Source organism: Pleurodeles waltl, chromosome 7, assembly GCF_031143425.1.
Source record: "Pleurodeles waltl isolate 20211129_DDA chromosome 7, aPleWal1.hap1.20221129, whole genome shotgun sequence".
NCBI classification, from domain to species: domain Eukaryota; kingdom Metazoa; phylum Chordata; class Amphibia; order Caudata; family Salamandridae; genus Pleurodeles; species Pleurodeles waltl.
In genome coordinates, this window is record NC_090446.1 from 73,628,315 (window position 1) to 73,636,132 (window position 7,818).

General features: G+C 49.7%; 1 pseudogene; it reads right to left on the minus strand.

Moving 5' to 3' along the window:
* The window catches only part of LOC138246821 (epidermal differentiation-specific protein-like), a 29,880-nt pseudogene extending 22,446 nt beyond the window's left edge, over positions 1–7,434 (minus strand).
* Positions 7,435–7,818: the final 384 nt, after the last annotated feature.

Sequence of the window (7,818 nt, forward strand, 5' to 3'; positions counted from 1 at the left end):
TGTCTATCTGGCCTTCTCTCTGTAATTGTGGTTGTAGGGGTTTGTGGGTGATGTGGGTGTGTGTTTTATATTGTGTTTGGTGTGTGGGAATGGTGTTTGTATGTGTATCAGGTGTGTGTATTTCGAATTGTCCAATGTGGCGGTGTTTTGGAGATGTGTGTGTATTTTGAGCGCGGCGGTGTGTACCGCCAATGGAATACTGCGGTTGAAAGACCGCCGCGTGGATTTGTGGGTCGTGATAGCATGGGCGTGTTTCTGTTGGCGTGACGGTGGAGGTTTTGTTTTCGCCAGTTTATCACTGACCTTTGGTGTGGCGGTATTGTGTGGGTGTCTGAATTTCGGCGGATTCCAAAATGTGTGTCATAATAGCTGTGGTGGAATTCCGCGGCCGCGGCGGTGTTTTGGCAGTCTTCTGCACGGCGGTAAGCGCCTTTTACCGCCAATGTTGTAATGACCCCCATAGTTCCTTGCTACCATGCTGGAAACCCAATTTTTGGCATGGATTATTCATTGTGTCACAAGAAGAATACATTCAAGATAAATATGTTTTTTTAATTATAATGTAGGGAAATGGAAGCCATAAAATGATTCTTCTCAAATTTCTCATTTTTAGGAAAACGCAATCACCTAAAGAATAGAAAAACAATGTTGAGGCATGGCCCCTAAGAAGAAAAAAGTGTGCCTCAAAGTAGCATGTACCAATGGCCTGGGACTGCATAGCAATGTAGGTATCTGCGCCAGACTCACAACGGTATGTTCCCCTTTCGGTCACCATCTTATAGTGCTGGACAAATGTCAGCTCTACTGGTACTGAGACTGTGACCTCATTGCACATGAAATTCACACTCAGTTTTGTACGTGGCTGGGCCTTCACTGGCATGATCAACTGTGACTTTTTTTTGTGGTGGATGATTCGGACTCTCCTTTCTTCACTGTGAAGGTGTTGGACATCTCTGTGTCAATATTGACCACTCCTTTCAAAGTGAAGAAAGCACTAGCTTTGTTTGATGTTTCATTGCTAAATTCAAAGCGGTGGGAGACATATTTCTCAAACTCTTTGGTAGACGTAGCGGTGAACTCCTGCCCAATGTCTGTGTTGTTGGTGTAAAAATACTGATCTATCTGAATGTTCCTTTCATTTTCAATCTTTTTCTTGTCCCACAGAATATTGGCTGTCACAGAGACAATCACAGGGCGCAGAGGATACACATGGTAAGTTTGATCATTCTGATGGATACAACTACCTGTGGATTCCTCACCTAATGAATACTCCCATGGCGCCAGCATTCGACGGAAATCTTCTTCCTAGCTTCTGCACGTCGACGAGGACGTCACATTGGCCCACGCGATGCCGTCTGACGTCATACAGGCAATAAGAGGTCCTCGCCGACGTGCCGACGTCAGTTCCCTTTTTTCCGTGCATTCGAAACGGTTATCTTTGGGGAGCTACTGTTACTTTCATAGTTACAGTGTATTTTCTGCTGTGTGGATTTTCTCAGCGGTAATAATGTCTCAAAGGAAGTCGGGTTTCAAGCCCTGTTGAGAGTGTGGGGGCAAGATGTCCGTTACTGATCCTCACTCCGACTGTTTATGGTGCTTAAGCTCCAACCACAATGTCGCAACATGTGATTCATGTCAGCACATGAATCCGAAGGCCCTGAAAGAACGTGAGGCTAAACTATTCATGGCGAAGTCGAAGAGGAAAGAGAAAAAACATCATAAGAAGTCTTCTTCGCCAAGGTCTCATCGGCATCATCGAGACTCCCGGCGCTGTAGGGATTCACGGCGCCATTCCAGCAAGGAGTCTCGTTCGAGGTCGCCTTTGGCTCGGCGTCGGAAGACTTGGGAGGTCAGTCCCACGGTCACGCCGCATCCATCGACGCCGTTGCCTTCTCCGGCGTCACCAACTTCGCCTGGACAGGCTTCTGTGATTCGAGGTGACTCAGCCTCAGGTGTTTTCTCATGCGTCACGGACGTCGAGGCTGGTATCGGGGTCGCCTTCGATCCAGGCACCCCAGTACCCGGCTTTTCCTGCCCCTGGAGCCGATAATACCGCATTTCTGAATGCGATGTATACCATCTTTCAGCAAATGGCACCAGGTGGTGCTCCGGCCGGTCCTTCGGGGCCGTTGGCTTTTTCTTTGGGTGGTCCTGCACCTTTACGGCCGGCACCCTTTATGCCCTTTCTCCCTTTGGGGAATGTGGGCTCGGTGCCGGTGTCGGAGGCTCCAGAGGTTTTGGCCCCGGAGGTTTCCATCCCGTCGACTTCAGGATTTCGTCCTGTGACTCAGGCGGGTCCATCGGAGTCTCCAAGACGTGACTTTCTTCGTCTGGCTCCCACCTCCCGAAGCTGCCTGTGGCGCCGGACATGGCGTCGGATGGTCCCGGAGATCGGCGCCGATCCTCGACGTCGGCGGAGGCCATGTCGACTCTGCGTATTGAAGAAAGACTGCACTCGAGAAGGCATGCTCTTCGCCTTTTGGAAGAGCAAGAATACCAGCGAATACCAGCGAGTCTTGGAGGAAGGAGAGGTTGAGGACTCTGGTGATGGACTTCATGGTCTGGATACAGCCAGTGGGCTGGATACTTCCCCTGAGTGGGACCTATCATCTCCAGGGGAGTATACAGAGGAGGCCGCTACCTTTCACACTGTGGTAAGAAAGGCAGCTAACTTTCTGGACCTGCCTTTGCCGGTGGCAGAGGCGAAGCAGAATTTGTTGACTGAAGTACATCCGGCCTCTACTGCAGCGGAGCCTCTTTTGCCGTTCAATGAGGCTTTGCTTGATCCGGTGTTAGAGGTGTGGAAGAAACCAGTATCTTCCTCGGCTGTTCATAGGGCTGTGGCCAGGAGATGTCAGGCTGCGCCATCTAACCCTGGCTTTCTGTCTAGACACCCTACACCGGAGAGCTTGGTGGTACAAGCCTCCTGTTCTTCTAAGTCAGCACCTGGGTCTTTCCCGACGGTACCAGGGGACAGGGACTCTAAAAAGTTGGATGCACAATCCAAGAAGATATTTTCGTCTTGCAGTATGGCGTTGAAGGCCACCAACGCGACTTGCATTCTGGGGAGATACATCCATGCTCTTATGGACGACATATCATCTTCGTTTACAGAGCTTCCCCAGGGACTTTTGAACATTGTTTCGGATGCCCAAGCAGCCGCAACCCAGATTATCCAGTCTGGGCTGGACACGACCGACTCAGTGGCTAGGGTGATGGGCACGGCTGTGGTGGCAAGGAGACAGGCTTGGCTCCGCAACTCAGGGTTCTCTGCGGACATGCAGTCGACCCTGTTGGACCTCCCATTTGATGGGGACAAACTGTTTGGAGCCAAAGCTGATTCGGCCTTGGAAAGGTTTAAAGAAAGCAGGGTCACAGCCAGATCATTAGGACTGCAAGCCCCTTCTTCTGCCTCCTCCAGATTCTTCAGGAGGTTTTGTGGATTTGGACGTGGCTCTTCCTCCTCTTCCTTTCGGGGGAGATTCCAGCAACCCACCTCTTCCCTCCCCTATAGATCATTTAGAGGGAGGGGTAGGGCCCGCACCAGGGGAGCCTCTCAGCAGCACTCTGCCTCTTCCTCGTCCTCTGGAGGGGAGCAGCAGGGAAAGCAGCCTTAGGCTTCCACCATTTCCCACTCACTCCTCTCCTGTAGGGGGAAGGTTACGGCATTTTCTCCACAAGTGGGAGACTATTACATCAGACACTTGGGTTATCAGCATTGTGGGAAAAGGCTACACCCTTCCCTTTCGGGAGTTTCCGCCCCCCATCCCGCCCCGCCCATCTTATTGTTCAGAAGAACATCTCCTGTTGTTAGAACAGGAGGTTCAAGTCCTCCTTTCAAAGGGCGCAGTGGAGTTGGTCCCAGAGCAGGAAAGGGGTCGAGGTTGTTACTCAAGGTACTTCCTGATTCCCAAGAAGGATGGTCGGTTGAGACCAATTCTGGACCTGAGGATTTTGAATTGGTTCCTCAAACAGGAAAAGTTCAAGATGCTGACCCTAGCTCAGGTGCTTTTGGCGTTGAACAAGGGAGATTGGATGGTGTCTGTCGACTTGCAGGATGCTTACTTTCATATCCCGATACTCAAGTCGCACAGGAAGTATCTACGGTTTGTGGTGGGGTCGCAGCACTATCAGTTTGCGGTCCTCCCGTTTGGTCTTACTTCAGCACCTCGAGTCTTCACGAAGGTGATGTCGGTGGTTGCGGCAGAGCTCAGAAGGAAGGGGATAGCAGTATTCCCTTACTTGGACGACTGGTTGATCAAAGCCAAGTCCCCGGAGCTGGTGTCGCATCATCTGCAGTCAACAACCCAGTTGTTGTTCGACCTGGGCTTTTCGGTGAACGTGCCCAAATCTCACCTGGAGCCCTCTCAGCGCCTCCTGGTCATAGGGGCAGTACTGGATACAACATTGAATCGAGCCTTTCCTCCGCCTCAGCGGGTTCAAGATATTCAGGAGTTGTTTCCAATGTTTCGAAATGGAGCGGTAGTTCCAGTCCTCAAGGTCCTTCGTCTGCTCGGTCTGTTTGCCTCCTGCATACTGTTGGTCACGCATGCTCGCTGGCACATGAGGGCTCTTCAGTGGTGCCTCCGAAGGCAGTGGTCTCAACACAAAGGGGATCTAGAAGGTGCTGTCAAGATCTCCAGAGATGCTGCTGTGGACTTGAAGTGGTGGATTGCGGGCAACAATCTTTCACAAGGAAATCCGTTTGCGCAGTCACCACCAGTGACCACGGTCATAACGGATGCTTCCACTCTAGGGTGGGGAGCTCATCTGGGGGATCTGGAGATCAAAGGGCTTTGGTCTCCAGAGGAACAGATTTTTCATATCAATCTGTTGGAGTTGCGGGCTGTACGTCTGGCTCTCAAGGCCTTCCTCCCTTCTCTTCGTGGTTAGTCGGTACAGGTCCTGACGGACAATACTACCACGATGTGGTACATAAACAAACAGGGAGGAGTAGGGTCGTACCTTCTCTGCAGAGAAGCTCTTCGACTATGGTCCTGGGCAGAGGACCATCAGATTTGCTTGGCAGCAAATCATCTGGCCGGGGTATTGAATGTACGTGCGGACAGTCTCAGTCGCCATTTCTCGGCCGACCATGAGTGGTGTCTCCATCCAGATCAAGTCCGTTTAATCTTCCAGATGTGGGGGTTTCCTCGGATAGATCTGTTGCCACTCTGGAGAACACGCACTGTCCGTTATACTGCAGCCTCCAGTATCCGGTGCAGGGAGCGTTGGGGGACGCGTTTCGGAAAACCTGGTGCGACCAGTTGCTTTACGCGTTTCCCCCCATACCCTTGATTCCTCGAGTGTTGAGGAAGATTCGCCAAGACCGGGCCCAAGTCATTTTAATAGCTCCGGATTGGTCAAGGAGGGTGTGGTACTCCGACCTTCTCCAACTCTCGCTGTGCCCTCCGCTCCATCTCCCTCTCAGGGCAGACCTCCTCTCGCAGTCGCAGGGGCAGGTTTTACACCCCAACCTCCAGAGTCTGCACCTACATGCCTGGAGATTGAACGGGGCAACCTGAGTTCCTTCTCTCTCCCGCCTGATGTTAGTGGATGTTATATTAGCGGCCAGGCGACACTCCACTAAATCTATCTACGCTAATAGGTGGTCTAAATTTGTTATGTGGTGTGGAGAGAGACAGATTGATCCCTTACGTGCTCATCTGTCAGATATTTTGTCTTTTGCTTTGTCACTAGCGCAGGAAGGTTGTGCAGTGGCTACTATTAAAGGTTACTTGTCTGCTTTGTCAGCCTTCATTTGTCTTCCAGACCAACCATCGTTCTTTAAATCCCCTATTGTTCTTAGATTCTTGAAAGGTCTTCTAAATAAATATCCTCCAAAACCATTCGTTATGCCTCAATGGAATTTGTCATTGGTCCTGACTTTCCTGATGGGGTCCCCTTTTGAGCCTATGCATTCTTGCCCCTTAAGGTACTTAGTTATTAAGACAGACTTCTTGGTGGCTCTAACATCTGCAAGGAGAGTGGGTGAGTTGCAGGCCTTATCGGTAAAACCCCCTTATACAAACTTTTTATGGGGATAAGGTGGTGTTGAGGACCAAGGCTGCTTTCCTCCCGAAGGTTGTTTCACCCTTCCATTTGGCCCAGACAATTACTTTGTCCACGTTCTATCCTCCGCCTCATCCTTCAAAGGAGGAAGAGAGACTACATCGCTTGGACCCAAAGAGGGCGTTAAGCTTCTACATTGATAGAACGAAGGACTTCAGGCTGGAGGATCAGCTGTTAATCGGATACGTGGGCAAAAGGAGAGGAAAGGCAGTCCACAAGAGAACACTCTCCAGGTGGGTTGTTCTTTGCATTAAAATCTGTTACTCTTTAGCAAAGAAGGATCCTCCTGATGGTATTAGAGCTCATTCCACCAGAGCTAAGTTGGCCACTTCGGCCTTGGCCAGGGATGTTCCTGTGGTTGACATCTGCAAGGCCGCAACTTGGTCGTCCCTTCACACTTTTGCGAAGCACTGCTGCTTGGACTCTGAGGTCAGAAGGGACGGCCATTTTGCACGGTCAGTGCTGAAGGATTTCTTGGTTTGACCATTTAGGCACCCATCGCCGGGCGTGGTACTGTGTATATTTGTTTTGATTTAAAAAAAAAAAAAAGAGGAGTTATATTAAATCTACAGCCATTTTATTGCTATGTTGTGTGATTTACAATGTTATGAGATGTTGCCTTAATCTTTCATTACATCAGGTTATTGTTCTCATGCACGTAAAAAATGTTGGTACTGACGTCGGCACGTCGGCGAGGACCTCTTATTGCCTGTATGAATTCAGACGGCGTGGCGTGGGCCAATGTGACGTCCTCGTCGACGTGCAGAAGCTAGGAAGAAGATTTCCGTCGAATGCTGGCACCATGGGAGTATTCATTAGGTGAGGAATCCACAGGTAGCTAATGTATCCACCAGAAAAGTCATTACCGAAGGTAAGTAACTCGTTCTTTAGAGCTATATTCCAGTAATTTGGCAAATGTTCACCAGCTTTAGCTACAATGAACCTTCCACGTCTGTTTGGATGCTCGTAGAGAAGCCATGCTCCACTCTAAACTTTGTGGGAGGATAGCTTATCACCCATGTTACCAAATGTTAGATTAGTCTCCCGAGTCAGAACCAGCTCTTTACCAGAGTAGCTGGCATTCTCATACACTGAGGTCTTTGGATTGCTCAGATCTTCGGTGATGAGCATAAGAGAAGATGCCTTGTCATTCATTTCAGTCACAAGATATTCTCCCTCCTCTAGGGGAGTCCCCCATCCCTTATAGTAGGGATGCTTGTACATTATCCATGGCTGCACAACCACCTTTGTGGATGAGATGCAGTCTCCAAAGCTCTCTTCTGGAAGAGATGGCAAATTTGCAGAAAATGTCCTAGAGAGTCCTTGGAAGTTAGGATGTTCATAGACAGTGATTGTGTTCATGGTTGTCAGCTAATCCTTTCAATGTGTTTCCTGTAGTTGACCCTGTAATACAAAACATCAGGAACTCAGTGGAGGAACATCATGCAGGGTTGTGGGAAACTTAACACCACTGGTTACTCTCTTTTTATAGAAAAGAAGCTTACAATTCCATGCCGTTGCTTAGAAAATGATTCTCCAAACTAGGGGCCAAATCTACAAGAAAGCTGCACCACTTTTCTTGCGCCACCTGTGCCCCACCTGACGACACCCTAGTTGTGCTGTATTTACAATACAGTGAACCATGGGGCTGGTTTCCACAATAGCATCATAATTTATTATGCTATTGTGGCGCTTTGCTGGATTAGCGCCATAGATTATGGCGCTAGTGCAGCAAAGCACTAGGGA